Source organism: Bombus pyrosoma, linkage group LG9 (assembly GCF_014825855.1).
Source record: "Bombus pyrosoma isolate SC7728 linkage group LG9, ASM1482585v1, whole genome shotgun sequence".
Lineage (NCBI taxonomy): Eukaryota > Metazoa > Arthropoda > Insecta > Hymenoptera > Apidae > Bombus > Bombus pyrosoma.
Window position 1 is genome coordinate 2,184,456 of NC_057778.1, and position 20,816 is coordinate 2,205,271.

Below are 20,816 nucleotides of genomic sequence, written 5' to 3' on the forward strand. Positions count from 1 at the left end.
ATTAATAATGGAGAGAAAGGAGAAACCTTCTCGGCGATTGCGGCCAATAATAGATGCAATGAATTTAGGTTTTTTCGCCGAGGTAGACTGTATGAATGAACATGACTCTTTGATGGAACGATTAACTTTGGCAATATAAGAAACGTTTTCATACGGAGACCTCGGGAACTGAAATGGGAAAAATGTATCGCGTTAGTAGATATTAATGTGATATTTATCGATTGATAAATTTAACGATTGATTCTGCAGGGAATTTCGAAGTATCGATAACTGAATGACAGAAGTTTGATAGAAGGTGTCTTAATGGAAAGATCATAGAAAATCGAACATGAAGATTGTATCACAGATATTGATAAACTTCATTTATTAAATAGCAAGCTTGTCAAATTTTATAAATTTGGTGTACCGACTAAAGCGACAAATATTTTTCATCCTTTATCCTTTTTATAAAAATATCTTTACTCTGCACAGTAATGAAACAATCGAACACGATATAACTATTTATTAAAATAAAAAATTCTCTTTTTATTCATATCATGTTAAAAGGTGAGTAAATCATTTTAGATCTTCTCCCCGATCAATACGTCGTACATATACACCTGCTGGATTTTCCGTGTTTCTCGAATTTGGTGATGTTCGCAAGCATCTTCCCTGTCCACTTACCTTCTTCTTTGTAACGTGCCAAAAAATCGGCTACAGTTTACACCTTGCATCTCTTGTATCTGTTCATGTTGAAACAGGCACGACAAAATGATAAGGCTTCGCATTTAAGTCAGTATGATCAGAATACGATGTCCGAAAGATTCGAATTGTATTGAAAAATGATCTGATGCATAATGGGAGTCGAAAGATCGCGATAAAAAGGAAACCGCCGACGAGGAGGGAAGAAAATTGTTTGACGCAGTGTGGTAATTCAGTTTGTGGAATAATGGATCATTGCCCCAGCCGTAAGGCGCTGGTCAGTCCCTCATAAAGCATTCCAGCATCGTTCCGACAATCCCACAGGAATCCACCCCCGTTGCCTTCCGTCCTGCTTGGCCCCTCTGTCGACAAAAGACCCGGCTCGGGATCGACGGACTCGAATGCTCCATTTCACCAGTATCCTTTTTCTCCGTAGCAATTTCCTCTATCTTGACCACTCGAAAATAATACGATTAAACCGCTCGCGCATAAAATTGCATTTCGCGTAGATAGCCCGGCACACGAGGTTAAAAGTGCGTACACCATGTGGAATTCTGTGGTAGGTTTACCCCGAAAGCTAGAGCGAGAGACGTAACATCAGTGATTAAACCGGCTGAAACTGGAGAAGAAACGAAGATGACGAGAACGAAATTGCTCGGAAACGAATTTAATATGTTAGATTGTTTGGAACGTTTGTGTTGTTATTGTATGTCGTTATGCAAATCTCTATTGTAATAGATTCTGTATGTTTCCTATTATTTGTTGTGCACTTTTGCAAAGTATTGTTTCTAAATAGAAAGACAAAAATTTAGCAACAGAAACAGCGTCGTTTCTTCATAAGTTTCTTTATATTCGAATGACAAAATAGCCGAGCAATATTGCATTTCAGCTGAAATGATCAACATTCAGCAAGAATTTATCTTATCGCTTGTTTATCATTTATTCAAAACGATAAGCAATCTTCGCAAGAGCTGAACTGAATATTCTAAAAGTGCATAGGAACTTGGTTTATTAACGAGAATTTAAAAAAATAATTCCTAAAAGAATACGAATTTGTCAAGAAATAAATCGATGAATTGAAAAATTAATAGTAAGATACAAGTCATGCATATATTATTTAATAAAGTATTAATTTCATGTATTCAATAGTTAATATACCTAACCTTACAAAATTTTAAAACTTACTTCGAACCAACCTAATACGTCTCCTGTATTGAATAGAAGATAAAAATATAATTAAACGAAAAAATTAATCTTCCATTTAACGTAAACTCAAACGTAAGATAGGATGGGGGAGCAAGGTTCTGTTTTCAAAAAGAAGCTCGCCTTTAAAGCAATTGGCGGTGTCTTAACAGAAGATGAAGCAAAGGTAGCTCGATTACGGGACATTCGAAGAGATATAGCCACTCGCTGGCCACTACACGACCGATCGAGGGTCGTTTCTACCCCCCGAACTCCTGAATAGCCTTCGAACCGTAACCCTCGTGGCCCCAACCCCATCATTCCGGATGCAACAGGTGATCCTTTCTCGATATCGGCCCCATATGCCGTGTTGCATCGCCTCCTCGATAGCTCTCACCAACGACCAATTCGCACTCCCTGTATTCCCGCTGATTCTCGTTTTCTTCTTTTTTTTCCCCCCTCCTTTTTCTCCCCGTTCACAGAGAAAGGGTCGGTTTGTGCTTTCAATTTAGTTTCTCGTCGGTGCGTTAAAAAAGAATACACCATGTTCAAATCCTCGGTAACTGTATTAATTGAACCGCTGTCGCAATTTATCAGTCTGCAAGTACGGTTAGATTAATTTCGCAAGCTTTTTTTTACATTCTCGATATTTGACGTCGCGATTAGTTTTATCGGGAGTTCAATGACGGTTATTAGTCCTATTATTGGGTTCGGCAACGTATCATCTTCATTTATGTTCTTTTCAATCTTTTACCAGTTTTACGTCCACGAATGTCGTGTATTTATATGTAATATTTTGATAAAAATTTGTTGTGATTCTCAAGCTCCAATGTTTCCTTCGTCCCTTTTTTCTTTTTCCTTTTTTGTTTTGTAAAATTTTAATTACGCGACAGGGCAAGAATAACGCCAGAAAATGACGATCTTCGTATCGTTGCTTCAGTCCTTCCTCGATCTTGGCGATAAAACCAGACCGGTTTCGATCGCCACAGCCATCGGTCTACGTCAAAAGCACCAACCCTTTGTAGACACCCCTAGGCTCGAGAGACAAGATCAAGGAGGCGTTTGAATTAAAGATGGAAACGATAAAGCAACGAGAGGAAGAAGAACAATTCGAAACGGACTTCAATTTCTGCCAAAGAATAAGATGCATGGGAAAAGTACCATGAAAATTACTGGAATCATTCACTTAGCGTTTGGAAGGTCGAACGACCTTTGAATTCTAGAATTGATAATTCTCGAATAAACCTGGGATAATGAAATTATAAAGACGGAAATTGTATTAAAATTTAATTTTTCAATTGGTCAGATACCATGGTTAATTTCACTCGAATTTTCCTTTATGTGGGGTTAGGTTTAAGATAAAGCATCGAAAGTTTTGTTCCGATCGATAAATTATAAATCTTCGACAGAAGCGATTAGAAGATGAAAGAAGAAAGGAAAGCCGCGTTGGAAGTGATTTATGCTCGGCGAGTCGAGGGTCGTTTTCCGAAGTCTGTTTCCGATACGAAGAGTCATTAATATTTTAATACGGCTGCCATTCGGCCACGGAGCAGGAAAAGAGGACCGAGATATCCTTGCAAAATCGAGATCTCAATAATTACGTCAGTCGCAGACGCGCCCTGCTTTTGATTCATAGCACAACAGGATCCTGGAACCGGCATAGGGGGGCCAAGAAACCGTCTTTGGATAATCGGAATTCAATTAAACCATTAGCATCCGCGTTTCTCCGACAAGAAGAGAGCAAAGTGGATGAGGGCAGAGGAATTTAATGCGATGGAAGATCGAATTGCTAAAGAAACCAGTTAAATGGTGGCTTAAAAATTCCTTTTTTTTTCATCAAACAACATCTTTGATCTCCCGCGTAATTCACAAGCATATTTTTCATTACTCGGATAATACAATACGATTTAACGATGGACATTTTTTCATGGATCGTTATAATTACAGTGCGCGACACAATCAACAGATCGCTCATCTGGACGATTTCATTCGCATAAACCAAGCAAATAGAAGCAAATAGATTTCACATGAATCATAAGAGAAGTGTGTAGATTAAGCAATGGATATAAAAATCTCAGTGACATAGAACGCAATCTTCTAATTCTTTTAAACAGTATCATTCGCCCATTTAAAAGTAGAATTTCCTGTAAGCATCAGATCTATGAAGGTTATAATATAAAGACGTATGAAACGTTCAAACAGAGATTCCTATCGACAAAAGACACTTGCATTACGATACATCGTAGAATCATGTTTCTAAACGATATATCTTCGTACCTTAGTCTAATGATCGTGCAGATCATCCTACATCATCGTTAAGGTACGTAATTCTCTCGGAAAGCAAAAACCCGAAAATTCAATCCAATGCATGGAACAATCTCTTGCGTCATTGATCGTCATTTCCGTCCAGGATCAACCCATAGCAGCTCGATTCCTTCGATTCATCAAAGAACACCAATGATATCGTGGAATGCCGCAAAATGGAGGAACATAAAGGTCTAAGCTGGCTGACACACCGGCTGGGAAACATTTTTCTGCAGCCCCACGTGTTTATACGTTTTCATACGGTTAGGGGAGAAAGGTTTCGGCAAGCATCGATATACGTGGCACGAAATTGCAGGGAGAAAGCAGAAGCAGCCAAAGCGGCACGGACGATCGAAAGTGATACACAGAAAGACAAAGAATGTGGACGAGGGAAGAAAGAGAAAGACATCGTACGAGGGTGTATCCTTTTGCCAGCCACCATTCATCATTCTTGATGTTGGATCCGATTCTCATATTGTTCCTCCATACGTGGATAGATAGATTTCTGTCGTCTTTGACGAACATGAAACGCATTCATGCATTCAATACACGTTCTTTCGGCTGATGTAATAAATTGGCAGGACGCAAATCGAAGATGCTTTTTTGCTGTCACTCGAGCGGGTGATGTGAAGTGGCTTACCGATTTCCTGCGCATTTTCTTATCTTTTTTACTTGAGATTATTGCGTATTCTCTGTTCCATGAAAGGAAATTCTTCTTGTCGTTAAAACTTACAAAAGGAGGAAGTACATTTTATGAATGAAATCAGATTTGCCATGTGGGAATTAATAAATATTAGGATAAATTACAAGTTTTTGGTTAATTCATGATGCATAAGTGGTATTAATTTTCGTCAGTTAGGTGAATCTTGTTCTTATTTCATTATTATTATTATTATTATTATTTTAATAAATCGACAAAATAAGATACTGCTTAGTTTCTTCTTATATAGAAGTTGAAAAATTTTAATAGTCGAATAATTATTAGTTGTAATTCTAATAATATTTCAAAGATTTATATTCGATATATGACATTTAACATCAAGATACACGCGATTAAAAATTAGAGTTCATTTATCCGAAACGATCTGGCCATATTTTATTGTAACGAAAAGACGACGTTGTAATTTTCCAATTTTATATTTCCAATACTTCAGCCGGTTACGATTAATTTTGGAAGGAAGGGAAAGTCGTTTTTATGCATTATACTGCGACGCTTATTCCGGTGAAAATAGTGAGGCAGACCGATTTGAATTTCACGAGGCTACGAACGGCTTCGAAATTGAGATATTGAAGGGAGGGTCTACGATTTAAATTACACAGCCTATCTGTACATAATTTATATCCTTGTTTTCTTGGCGCGTCCCGCGGAAAATCCGCGCCTCGCTGGCTACAGCGTCTCAATTTAAATTATCCTGAATAATTCTCGCAATATCCGATCTTTATGGCTCGGAAAATGCGGCCGTCTTTCCGCAGCCTATAACGACATGATTTCCGCCACGACATAATGGTTTTCTTGGTTTAGCGCCCCGATCTTCTCCGAATCGCAGATCGCCATCGAAATTGAGCTTCTCGGAGCCCGAGTATTTATGTATAGAATTTAAATTAAAAGAAAAAAAAATAAAGATTATTCTATTGCACATAACTGTAACGATTGTAAAGAATAAAATCATTTTTCACCATTTCATTCGTAGTTTTAGAATGAAATTACATCTTATCGATAATGAACAAACATCGTTCACGAACTTACCAAACAATCGTCTAATTCAAAAATTGATAAAATCGTCAGATCGAAAGCATCGATAATCCCGTAAACGAGAACGATCTGGATGATCGTAAATCGATGCACGTTTACACGTCGTCGAAGAAGAAGCTAGGAATATCAATAAGAAAGGAATGGTGGGATAAACCACAGGGGAATAGTTTGCACAGTCCCGATGGTGCAACCGAACCCGAGATTCGAGCCTGAAGTTGGGATGTGTCTTTGATTAACGACCGCGACACTAGATATATATATATAGAGAGAGAGAAAGTACGTACCGATCAAAGCCCTCAGACGCACTCGCTAGCACCCCGCTAACAATAAGAAATATCACGTTGGGTAATTTATTATCAATAGCAAAAAACGTGAGCGGCGCATCCGCCGGGACGAAGGGCGCCACTGTCTTCAACCAAACGGTTTCACCGGCCACAGCATTACGAATGGCTCCTATTTATTAAGTGTATGACGATCGTCTGCTCCTCATCCAACTCTATCCGCGACTGATTCCCTCCACGAGTCGATAAACTGATCATACTTTGAAAATTAGCTCGATCTAAACAGAATTCTTCTTTTCGTAGCAATAACATCCCCTTCAAACTGTATCAAACCTCTACTACACACTATTAACGATATGACTTGTTTTTCGATCTTTTAATAAATAATAGATCTTAAAGAAAGAATACTTTCTTCCAATGTGATAATTCTCTCTTCAAACGATATCAAACTATTACCGAATTCAATAATTTCGTATTTCTTCACGATTTACGTCTCGTAAGAAGAGAAACTATTCGTAAGAATAGAAAAACGTAGTAGAATAGTAGTAGAAAAGAACTAGAAAAAAGATTCATCCACCATATTACATTGAAATAACTCTCTCTCTCTTTCTCTACCCCTCTCTTTCTTCAAACATTATCGATCAAAACAATATTTATGTACAGTATCCAAATCTAGTAGCATATATGTATACCTGCCATTTAAATACATACACGTTGGCTGACGGTATTTTGCCATCCGATAAGGTTCCATCCGTCAACGGAATATTACATTTCCCGGTAAACCAATGATATATCAGCATTCCGCCGACACAACGAGCCTCGGGGAAAGACATCCTCTCTCCGGTCCAACGGGTGACGTGCCTTCAACCTTGTTCTGGAATCCCAAAGAAAACGAGCCGGGCACGAGATTACATATCGCGGAGAATTTATATTTTAAATCGAGTCACATTAGGAGGCAACGTTCAGACGTTCTCTCTGCCAGCCGGAAGAGAATGCGCGCGAGCTTGCTTTCCTCGCGTCCCATCAAATGTATGTAATAACGTAATAAATAGCCACTTTACGCGGTAGCCACCGTTGGGACATTCTTGTCGAGGGCGCATTATGCTTAATGTTTGACGTCGCCTCCCTTTAACGCCCGTGTCACACATCTCCGTAACACACGCGCGACTTCTCTCCAACCATTTCCTCCTCCTTCTCTTCTCTTTTCCGCGTAATCCTTTTGTATTTGGATTTCGGATTCCAAGGACGCGGAGGATGGATACGTTGGACGATTCGTTTAATCGCCTTTCTCTGAATGGAACCGTGATTTTCATGCGAGTTTCGCCTTGTTTCAAGAATAAAGGCCACTGTGATTGATGGTACCTTGTTCTGGCAGGAAGATTCTGCTAGTTTTCAATGTCGACGCTGTAGCGTTTGGATATTCCTCCTTTCTTCTAGCCGTAAGTGAGACTATCTTTTTGCTGATGTAGACTCGATCGAGGAACGACTATTTTTACTATTAACGGCTATGTCTGCCTTCGATGGTGCCAAACACGATTTTCTGAAAATGATCGAAATCGCTTTAGAAGTTTTGGAATCACTCAACTCCGTGGGAACTTGGATTCTTCAATAGGAAAAGTAAAACATTTGAGCTTCTTCCATGTATCTTCAGTTACGATACAACTAACGATCCAAATCGAAGATTACAGAAAAAAATGATAATTATGTAAACCATCGAGAAGCTATAGTAATTAGCTTCGTAAATTAAAAAGTATAGTAAAGCGACAATATTCCGAGCACTGCTTTCTGTATTTACCTCAGAATTTACCATTTTGTAATCCTCTCGCGCTGAATGAATTTATGGAAATACGTCATTTGCTTCTCGAGAATCGAACATTGATCGCGTACTTAAACGACGAAGTTTAGAAAGTTGATATGATCAGTTTATCCTGTAAGAGGATTATATTACTTTAGAAATTAGATGCATGGTTTTACCAGCATCTTGAATACCTCGAATATTATTACCAAGTTCTAATACTCAAGCAAAAGCGAATAGCACCTCCGATCAGTTAATTTAGTGATTCATCCGAACTACAGTTACAGTTTAAGCACCGCGTTGAACAGAGGCAGACAACGCGGGATAACTGCGTTAACTTGGCCCAACTAATTGACTAGCCCGGAGTTTTCCTATGTAAATGTTTGCAAAACTTGTTCTCAAGCAGCTTATACCGGTGACAACTTTTAATCAGTTCCGGTAACGAATTCCACTGTGCTGGCAGCCGCGGTAAAACTCTTATAACCGAGGCAAAAGGGAAAAACGAAAGAGAAGAATAGGAAAATAAAAAGTGGAAGAGAGAGCGAAAGCAAAGTTGCGGAACGTGGAATATATCGAGGCAAAGAGAGATATACGAAGCACGTTTAAGGATGAAAGTTTAGCCAGTTTGGAGAAAGCTGTCGTAAATGTTTCATAAGAAGGACAAAGAAATGGACAAAAGGACAGTTATCTCGCATCATAGTAAGAAAAACTTGACGAATTAAAGGTTCATTTATACATCGATGGATCGGCTGCGAAGCAATCTCGATAAAGGCTCGTGAAACATTCATTGAGAAGTACTCTTCGTTCATCAAACTCGTGCAACCTTTGAAACCTTTAAAAATACAACAATGTTACGTACAATTTTCTCGATTATAGTAATATTGGTAATTTATCGAAGCATATCGATTACTTTGAAATAATTTATATTTAAGAATTATATTTAAGTAAGAATTGTTTCGCGGATCTTGAAATGTAATTTTCACGATAGCGACTTATACGCTTCTAATGTTGAGAATTAGAAAGAAAGGACGTCAAGCATTTTTAAAAATTGGCGATAAAAGAAAAAACTGACGTCCTTCGTCGATTGCGGGTTCTTTTAAGTGGTCGATCATTTTCGAGGAACGAGCTCGTCTGGACAAACGAAAATCGTCGAAGGACAAAAGGGGAGAGGCAATTTGAAGGAGCGCCGCAGACGCAAATGCGTGGAAAGCTCTCCGATCGGCAAGCAACAACGAGCACGAGTATTTTTCGGTCACAAAAGCTTGCACGGTCCGCTTATAAAAGCTCGAACTGTAGTGGGGTGACAAGTACAATGTCTCGTCGTCGGGCAACCTCGCCGAATTTTTACTCCGACCATCAGAACTCACCCTTTTTTTTTTCTTTTTTTTGCATCGTCTGCCTGAGCCACCCCCTTCACCCCTTTCGGCCACAGACTGCGTCGCCTCCATTCAATTTGCCAGGTTATTTTTCACCGTAGGCTGTACTTAACGGGCCGTGCGTTTACGTGGACCACGATTTTTCAGCGGTGCAACACGCATCACGTGCATTCAGTCTGGACACTCGTCCGACGAGAAGGATATCATCAGTTGAAACGATCCTCTGACGTAAAATGGAAGAATCACCGAGCGATACTTACTGCTAGAACTCGAGTTTCGTGTATCGAATCGAGCTCGATGCTACTACAGTTCGTTTATTTTAATATGACTTTAGAAGATAGTTGTTAACAATGTAACAGCAACAATTGATTATCAAGTAGTTGATGTTTTCCTTTACGCTATTTATTATTATTGATCATTATCCCTTTTAGGGGTCATATTATTATTTGTTATTTCACTCTCCTCGCTCTTGTTATTTTTCATTATCAAAACACAAATCAATTCGACCTATCGTACTGATCTAATTTCTCTTCCTACGACTTCGATTTGTTTCTTGAGACGAAAACTTCGTCCACGCGAAAGACTTTTACAACTATTCAACGAGGCCATAGTGGAACCTGGTCTATTTGAAGAGAATTTCAATTAATTCCTGATTGAACTAACTGCCAATCGAATCCACTTATTTGAATATGAATTTCTGTCATATATTTGAACGAAAAGTCACAGTTAACGATGAGAATCAGCGTACATCTACCATATGAACACCAATTACATTAATTATTCGTTGTAATAGACGCGTATAGGATAATTAGTTGCATAAACTATAAACTCTACCATAGTAGTTTCTATAAGTAGTCTATTTCCTTCTTGTCATGCTTCTTACAGCCAGAAAATTTGACCCTGACACAAGGGGTGGTGAAATGAAGGCGCGACGGTGCGCTAAGAAAACGCGCGCGCATGTGCGCTGGTAAATGCACGTGCGCGCGGAACTCGCGAAATATTTTACAATTACTGCGAAATCCATTAAGGTAAACCGAAACAACGTCGCGTACGAAAGGCTCTCCAAGCTACACGGTCTACGTGTGAACGCATAGTGCCAGAAATTCGGGATGCACCGGGAACTTCTTGCCAAGTTATACGGTCTCCTCTTCGTCCTTGTAGTAAAGCAAATCCTGCCTCGGAGGTGGTCGCCGAAACACGCCCCGGGTAACCTCTCTTATTTATTTATTTATTTCGAGACACCATGGACGCACCTATAAACCTCATTTTGCGATCCACTGCTGCGTTTCTGCAAACGAAACTGCAACCACCTTATATCTTTCTGCATTATTATTATTATTTTATTCGCATTATTTTATCTGTATTATTATTATTGTTGTTGTTATTACTATATCATTTTACCGTCATTGAGCTACCTTTTTGATTATCAAGAACAATCAATTTTTACTAATATCGACGCGATGGTTTAATTACTTCTGGCAGTAGCATTAGCTAAGGTAAATATCGTTACTTCTATTATTACTCTGGATTTTATACAAGTTACGCAATTATACAGACTCGCTCACTTCTTCATCGTCAAGACTAGTATCGCTATGAGAAAATTCATGGAAGCAATGATAATACATCGGTTAGTAACACTCTCTTCGAAACCGATATTAATGTTATAACGCGACTATTCTGTTGGCTATCGAAGAAAGATAAGCATTATTCTGTGTTTTGTTTTAAATTAATCGCAGACTACTCGCTGACAATTGTTATGAACGTACAACAAGGTATACGAAAGAGTAGAATCAGGAAAAAGAAAGTCTAATGTTTCCAGTGTTAACATAGTAGGTTTCGCATTAAATTCAGTTAACAGTTATTCGTATCTGCTTCTTTATTTTAACTATCTCGGCGGAGCGAAAAATCAAGCTGCATGTGCGGTATTATTAGCACATCCAATTACGAACATGACGTAGCAATAAAAATCCATTTCACTCGGAAAAAGCACATAGTTCGTACAGCTTTCAGCCAAAATCGTAATCATGATTTTCCCGAGGCCATCGGTAACACGCTCCGCGTAAAATCAGCGTGTTAACGATCGCGATTCAAGAGATTTTCCTACGATAGTATCCAAAATGAAACTTAGCCTGATAATAATATCTAGCACTGGCGCAACGCCGGGAGAAAGTCTCGAAAGGAGGGTTGGGGACAGGCTAAGATACGACATTCGTGCTGTGGTTTTAACTCCCTGTTATGAGATTGCCAGATTCAAGGGAACTCTATCTGTTCGTACGTGTGCTCGTTGGATGGTCGTGAGAATGCACGCGTACTTGTGCCTACCTGAGCATGTATTACAAGGAAACATGGGCCTGAAACACGCACCCTTCGAAATCACACGGAGTCGCGCCCTGGAAACTAACTGCAGGAAATACCAAGGGTCGTCTGACATCCGAAAGATACAGAGATAAACTCGTTGTGTGGCCTACGAGGTACGGGAACGTGTGTGTCTGTAACCACGTCTCCGCGCTTCCTCCGTGTATTCGCGGATGAATGGTACGTTAGCTAGATAGCGTACACTCGGCTTAAACACCCGAGCATCCAACGAGGAAAACTTTCGCTTCGACCAACGTTTCGATGCTCCCCCCAAAAACCACCAATTTTTCGGCCAACCAACGCGTCTTTGTGTTTGACGCTTAGGAGTTGGCGTTATCTAGCTACGCGAAACGCGTTAGTAGCACGATTCGTGGTAATTTAACACTTTATTCGGAGTTTTCGCCAGGTATAGGGGAAGAAGTTACACTTGATTATACGTTTTTTATTGTAGCGCGAAAAATAGGAAACGTTGGTTACTCGTGGTCATTTTAAGTCTCGAGTTTCGTAGAAGTTACGTCTCCGCTAGTTAACCAAGTCGAAGGTAGTAGATTCCTTTTTCAGCTGGATCATGTGGGATTGAATGTACGGTTGAATAGATAAATGTCTATTTAGTATGAAAATACATGACGTTTTTAATGTATCATTACGAATATCTTCATACTACGTTGAACAGAAAATTTGGAAGAAAATACTGCTAGGGAGATTTAGAGATAGAGAGTTACAGGGGATCGAGGGAGACATTGTCAGACACAGACAGGATAATTCTACTTACTGTGCGCAAACGTTAAGACTAAGCAAAGGTTACTGAATAAATACAAAAACACACATTCATATTGAAAAATCTACTAGTTTTAAAATACCAGGTAAAAATATCTACTTACTTTGATCAAATATACATCTCGAAGAAATTGCATGTGATTCAAGTTTTCTTTAAAGAAACCTTTCACATCCACCAAGTTGATGCGATATCGAATGGAAAAGAACGCAAAGAAGGCGAGGAGAGATTTAAGAGAATCTGCGGGAATAAAAGGGAAATGTATGGAAGGAAAGATCTAATTTGTTCCTGTCGGGTCTGTTTTCGGTTTGGGAGGTGGTTACGGGAGTGGGAGAGGATGGTCGACGAGGCGAAATTAATATTCATAAGCGTCCAAAAAGGTCTCCAGGGCGGGGTCAACTTACATGTATCTTTCGCTACTGACCCTGGCTACCGAGGCGATAACGGTCAGGAATTAAAATACTACCCAGGCCAGGTTTTAACCCTTCTTCGTTGTTCGAGATACGCGTACGGATACACCATGGTGCAGGTCCCCGCGACTGTCTGATTTCGTTTCTTGAAACTTGCCCGGCTACCCGTCTCGCTATGATCCTCGACGCTTTCCATTCTTGTTCCTCGAAATGTAAATCCAGACTAAATGCGCCACCAGGGAGAACAATCGTGGCCGTTGCAAATTGGTTCCGAGAACCGTGAGTTTCAACTTTTCGGCGCTGGCGAAGACTACAGGATCTCGTAGTTCACCGCAAACCGTGGTTTAGTCTCACAGTTAGACTTTACGGATCGTTTTTGTTACACGTAGTAACGTTGCGTCGGAAGAAGTCAGCGTTCTTAGGATAAAGCTGAGACGTCCTTGAGATGATAAATGGTTTGAAATCAAAACTAAGTTGCTTTCTTATAATACAACGATGAAATTCTTCGGATAGTCGAACGATTCAAATTATCCAAAGACAAATCGATTAGTTCAGCGAAATAATAAATATACGAAGTGTTATGCTGTAGCGAAACAGCTTAGTAATCAATGAACTTATACTATTTGTAACTGGAAACAATCCTGAAGCCATCGTGAACTGAAAAGGAAAAATTATGCATTGACGGGTAAGTAGATTCTTTGCTATTAGAATTCATAAAGAATAACAAAGATATTTACTGGCAATAATCGAACAGCGTTCGATTTTACTTGGAAGGAAAGAAAATTTATCAACGACCAGGTCCAAGTAGATTCATAGATGCGGATCGCAGTAACACTCAAGAATGACCTTCGACCAACAGGAAGAATAATCCTCTCGATATGTAACGCATCTAGCTGAGCATCGAAGAGAGTACGACAGCAAATATCATTAATCGACTGAATCATTAAAGCGACATGGCATAGGCAGACCAACGAGGACATCTCGAAGACACAGGCGAAGGTGGATGAGCTGGCACTTCCTGGCGGTATACAATTAGTCGTCGAGTATTAATCCTGCTCGGTAGCCGTTACCCGACAGGATATTATGGTCCCGCAGGCAGTAACAATGAGGATTATATGAGGGAAAACGCTTCGATAGCGTTTCTAATACAAGCTGTAGCCAAGGTGGTGGTAGTTACACACAGGGCGAGGCCTCGTTCTCGTAAACGTTCGCCCACGAACTGACTTAACTTGCCTGGCAATAATAAAATGATATAGGAGGCGAAATATGCATTTAAATTATCGCCCCGCGATAATAATTTGCATACCGCCGCGGCACCTCTCTCTACACCACTTCGATGCCGCCGGTTCGCTTAGTTTAGCCCCGTTTAATTTAAATAATACTTCTCAGCGCGGGGGAGCACAGCTCTGCCAAGATATACATAAAATCGCCATAACATTGTAAATTATAACTGATACGGCTTATATCGCGAGAGGGGAGAGGGAAAGGGAAAGAGATAGGCGAGAAACTCTTCTTCTTCTTCGCCTCCTTTCTCTCGTCCTTCTAAGTTACTGCCGTACCTTCTTCGTTTCTCAGTGACGTCCTGCCACGTCCAGAACGCTTCCCAACGATTATGACATCTGTGATGATTTTAATTGATTGAATTGTCACGCGTCAAATTCCGCTAATCCTGCAATTACTTTAAACCACCTATACTTGACACGTTAACGTATTTGTTCTGCCTCGTTCACGTTCTCTATGTACGTGCGCTGTGTTTTATTAAAAACGAATACAATCGATGGTGAATGAGTTTTATTTCAGACACGCGAAAACAGCTGTGAAATTTGCGTGTTGAAAACACTCTTCTGTATCATATCCAATGCCTCGGTAATTATTAGATTCGGAAGAATGGTTTAAATGTGCTTTGCTTTACAATTTATCGTTTTTTATTAATTTTTTTAATTTATCGATATTGAACTCACTGAAAATGATCCTTCAAACGTAAACACGTAACGCTGATTTCGCCAAAAAATATGCATAACCCTTTCGCATTAAGTGGTTATCTTAAAAAGTACACAGTATAGAGATATTTAAACACACAGATATTTAATTATAGTTATGAGAACTGTATAGGTATTATTTCCTATTATCTGTTATCTGCGTTGTAAAAAAGGCCGAATACTTTGGTGAGAAAACTTGCTTGAGTCTTGGCGATAAAATATGGCCAGTGCGCAATAAGTTTGCCGTAATGATTCTAATAAGCTAACGAAGGGAATTCCGAATTTAAACGCGGCCATAATTCTAACGGTAATGACGTAATAAAATTCCATATATCTGGTATCAATAAAGGGAGCATATTTGTCATTTCTAGCCGCGGTTACACATGGCAGGCCGTTTATCCACCGACGAAATCATCCGAATAGCTATTCCGGATGCTAATAACAGTCGTAAGTCATTTTGGCGCGGACAGAAAGCGTTTCTCGTTTCACGTCGATTACTTTCGCCAGCCAGAAGAACTCGAGAGACGCGATACGGAAAGAAAATTAATAATCGCCACCATCGGTTCGAAGAAACTCGAATTCTATGGTAATCAAATGAGATTCTGCCCACCATCTATGGACCGTAATATGAACGTGATCTCATGGCTCTTCTCTGCTGGACGGAACACCGTCGCTTATTTTATCTATCGTGAATGAGAGAAAAATATGCGAAGGTGCTATCTTATTTCAAACAAGTCATTTCAGTCATTATTCATCGCAAGTTGATAAATAATTCGTTTCATCTTTGGGAATTTTTGTGAGATAACCGATAGAATTTTACAAAGATTAGTTGTGTCATAAAAATTTTTGATGCTTTGTTATACTTTTATGATTCTTACGATATTGATTTTATTAACGCGAACGACGTAATTCTTTTTATCTATATCGTGAAGATCATTAGTCGAAAATTGCGACTCTGGTCGAGCTCATCCTAGATATTCCAAAGGAATGATCTAGAGTTTCTTTCAACCTTTGTACTATGATAAATAACGTGAACGAATGATATTCGACAAAATGGCATTTTTGCAACTTCTAAAACTCTCGACTCATACAAATGTACTCGAAAAATGAAAGCCAAAAGTAATAGACGATTCTATGCAACAAGACGTGCTATGGAACAAATAATAGACCACACTATGCAACGTGATTTACTTTGTCAAGACACGCACGAGCTTTGCATTAAATTTCTACAATCCAAACGATGATTCGAAGTTCTTGCACTATGAATAAATAATAAGTAAATACAAAATGCACAATGGTGCATCGGTTTCGAACAGGTCAAACTGTAATACGAAAGTCCGACAGAGATACGTATTTTATCACGAGAAAGAGCATGAGAAAGTGCAAGCTCGTTGATGGAGCCAGAGCTGGTGGTGGCGGTCCATCGTCGTGCCAGCCGGACCGCGCAATTCCGCAAAGTATGCAGATCTAAGAATTCAAATGGCCGCCCTATAGCGGCCGTAAAATAGCGGACAATCGCGCTCGTAAACCACTATATTAAAATTCTATATCATCCCCCATAGCTAGACCACCACCGATGATATCATTCCTCTGTGCTACTGCTCTGCGTCCTTTCGTTCCTCTCCGGTATCCGAGCTGATGTCCGTCCGGCATAACCTTCCCACCTACCGATCTTTACATTGTACGGAGTTTGCGAGCATTCGTTCACGTTTATGCTTATACTGCGCTCATGCGTGCGTACATTGGCGCCTCGTGGCTGCTCTGGATACTTTCACCCAGGCATAAACCACATATCCACGTATGAAGATACGTACGTAGATATGTACAGTACAGTGGCCACAAAAAGTATTTGCACAACATTGCATTTATATACTATTTATTAATTGGGTCCAACTATGGTAAATTCGTATCATTTGGTAGTTTCACTCGTCGAAACGATTGTACCTCTTATGTTGAACAATTATTGAAACGAGTTAATAATTACGAAAGGTTCTGAATTTCTGTTTCGATCTTCCCTTTTTTTTTCTTCTTTTTCCTTTTTCTTTTTTTAGCAGTTTTTATACACTTGATACGTTCATTCTTCACGAATGGAAGGCTTGACTCGGAGATGTTTTATCACCTTCTTGTCTACTGACTTTTATATTCCTTTTATATCGTGACCATTCGTCGGACGTGGACATTCTCCTTTATGTATCTATCTCTCGCTAGAAACATCGACGCCAGGATTCTTGATCGTTGGACAAAAGTAGCCACGCATCTCCTCGGACAGAAGTTACGTTAGAAACGTACAAATACAGGAATATTTGGTATTCAAAGTGAAACTTTTGATGCGAGCGAGCAGTTCTGCTAACATTTAAACCGCGACAAGCGTAAAGACATATTGTTGTAGCGTAACAAGAAACCGTCGGATTTTGGTAGAATGAAAAAGAGGGATATGGCAATCCCGCGTAGCCATAACGCGAGCCAGTCGGCCGAGCAAAGATGGCAAACGAGGACCTTAGCCGAATAATGCAAAACAAACCTCATTTGAGATATAGTCTGGCATTTGTCCATATTAAGGTGTGCTACAAGGGTGCCGCGGCGTTTTCGTTTCAACCGTATGTATGCGTGAGCGTACGCTTTGAAATTATATAGCGAGAGCATCAGTCGTCGTTAGTCAGCTCATGCCGCATTCCGTTGTTAACTATGTGTATCTTGAGCACCCGTTACGTACCCATTTATCAGTGAGTTCCTTCATACGCGTTATTTTCCACGTTAAGATGCACAGCTTCACAGGCGATATTTCACCCCTCTCTGACATATCGTCTCTGAATTCGTCGCTTTGTCGCTTTCCAGAAATCGAAAAAATTTCCCTTTGCGAATATTTTCTATATTTGCGGAAGACATCGCTACGATATTTTTCATTTACGCGCGCTAGCTTTTTCAAATAAAATTCAACTTATTGGCATGCGCGAAGAAAAGATATAGTAGTACAATGTTTGCAAAGTTAACAAATTTATTTTCTTACAAATGAAATCTCAATTTTTCGGTTGTATAAATCTGTATTACTGAAAACGTAATTCACCGTCCGGAAACTGAGAAAGATAATCTATTGTCCGTGGAACAGTTGCGATTAAACGGAGAATATCGTTACGTATTCGACCGAGTAAGGAAATTCCGACTCGTCATTGTCTCGCAACCAGACTTTCATCGTAAGCGACACACGCAACTTTATATTAAGCCTAAGTTCTAAACTAATAAGACAACAACCACGGTAGGACGATCAGGGAGAACCGGAAGAGGTAGAGCGACGCGAGAAGGGTTCAAGTTTAGCTGCGAGGCTACGAAGCGGGTCACCGATTACGACGTTGATCGTTTATGAGAGAGAACCAAATTGGATAAGTTCAAGCAGCTTCTTCCCTCTGACTACTTAGACCATTACTCTCCAAGAATTTCAATTAGGCATGATTTTCGAATTTACAAATCCTCCAGGCATTTTGAACGAGCTACAAGACCTTGTTACGAGACTGCAAGATACGTTAACCCTTTGCGCACTTCTGTACCGAACTATTCGCAGGCAAAAGTTTCGTTTCCTGAGAACAATAAGAGAAACGATTTTTCACGTTACGTATACAAAAGATTAAATCTCAGAAATCGTAAGTATTTTGCAAATAAATTCTCGTACGTAGCAGTGATTTCGTAATAAAACAAAGAGGATCGTAGAAACGAGTTTTCAATGTTACAGCTCAACTGATTATTCGACACAATGCAAAATTTAAATTGGAGAACCCTAACTTACGCGTGAAACTTACAACTTGAAACTTGTCGATTTATCGATATTCTTAGCAAACATATTATTATCACGAAAAAACGTATTCTTTTAAGACAATAAATTTCCTTTAGCCACGCTGGAAATTATGACCCAGTATTTCACCGATTCTGAAACGGACTTACCGGATCGCTAGTTGGCTAATCCTCGACAAAGTAGAATAAGACAATCCACTCGAGGCGACAGTAGACGTCGCAGAAGGACAGCAAGCAACACCCGGTATACGCGTCGTTTTCACAGAGAAAGAGGTGGAGGGAGGCCCGTTAGGTGGTCGACGTCGGGCGTAAATTTGCATTGAACGAAATGAGGCGCTATGGGGCATTCCAGTCCGAAGTTAATAGCTTCCCAACGATTAACTGTATCCCTCCACCCAGCGTGTCTACCCGGCCTGTTCCTCTCTTTCCCCATGGCCGTTCATTCGACGCGTCGTGCCTGTTCATTCTGTCCCTTTTCTTCGAACCTTCCCTCCCACCCTTTTCATCCTCTCCCTTCTCTGTCTCCGCGTTCATCCTTCTTCCCCTCGCATCGCCCTCGTCACATCGTACTTACCTATATCGTCCCTTCTAATAATATATGTTCCAAAGGTTGCGAAATAACTGACTTCGAGCCGAGTCAGCCTATCTAATCGATGAGCCCTTGTTTCTCCATATTAAAATCGTGACGTCACCTTTTTTTCTCTCTCTCATTTGATCGTGGAATTTCTTTGATCGAACTTCGATCAGAGGATTTTTATAGAAGCGTATAAATAGAACGTTTGACATTACAAGATGTTCAAGAATCGCGTGCAGTTAGTAGGTGCGAAAGGCGGTGCCTACCGCGGCCACAGCCAATAGTTTCCAGGCACGGAAAGGCGCCACGGGGGTTATAGGGCATAATTTAGTGGACAGTTTGATATACAAACAATCTTTAATGAAATTCTTGGTGTTCATTAATAACGCATTACAGCCTCGTGCGACACAGGCGCCGGTGTCGGCATCGGTACCCGGGTACCCTCACCCCTTTTACTCCTCATACTCCGTTTTCCTAGCCACCCTCCTCTCCTCCATCGTGATGTCCTCCTCCGACACCCTTTATCCACCCTACTTTCTACCGATCTTTCCTCTCTTTTTGCTCCGAAACTTGACACGTTTCGTCTCTATGCGAATGAATTGGATTCAGCCTGCGATTGATAGCTGCAAATTTAGGGAAATTATCCGATATCTGTTATTAAATATTGTAACGTAGATGATGTTCCATATATTAAACTCATATTACAGTCCATAATTAATGAATTTCCAACTTGAAGATAAAGAGGTTTTCAAATGGCAAGAGAGCTCCACCATCTCTCACAATTGCGCTGATTTTGTCGTTAGCATAGAAAAATCAATTTTATCGTCGTGATATTTTATTACGCGCAGTTGTAACAATCATAAAAATACGTGATTTCGTAATTGAATTACATGCTGCCAAACGTGAACAAATATCAGGATTCAGTTTCCAACACTGGTATATTTCAAACATATTCCTTTAAACACAATTTACATACACTCCATGTACATTTGTTCACAGTCTGTTGATCATCCGTGTTTTAAGTATTACCACTTCGTACAAACCTCGTGTATCTCGTATCGGCCGATCGCAAACGAGAACGATACAGCGGGTTAAGTAAGAAACGCGGGAATCCAAACAAAACGACACGCGATTAATTTCTCGCCACCGATGGGACAGTGACGAAGGCTAATAGGATTTCCGGTGCAACGGTGAAACAGCAGTTCGTTTCGGGGTGGACGATACCGCCGGCTACGGTTAATGAATCGACGTAATCAGGGGGATGGGCGTTCGGGGGTAGGTCGAGCGACGAATGACAATCGAGTTTTGTATTAATGTCCGACTATGCCGCACCCATGGTCCCTACGCGCCGCGTACGACACTCACCATCAGCCTGATCGTTCGTTTAATCAACCGAGCCGCTAACACGATTAACTTATTGCGTATTCCCGTCATTCCGCGTACGTGAACCACGAATCAACGATACACAAACGCGATACCCCATTATACCGTCGTTCTATTCTATCCGGTTCTCTCTATCTGGCTGCCCGTTTTTGTTTCTTCGTCTCAGTTTACCCACCTGTCGCGTT

General features: G+C 40.2%; 1 protein-coding gene across 1 annotated transcript in view; it reads left to right on the forward strand.

Annotated features, from left to right (window-relative positions):
- Nucleotides 1-20,816, forward strand: part of LOC122570615 (nuclear pore complex protein Nup88) — a 71,922-nt gene that overhangs the window by 30,160 nt on the left and 20,946 nt on the right. The window lies entirely within an intron of this gene.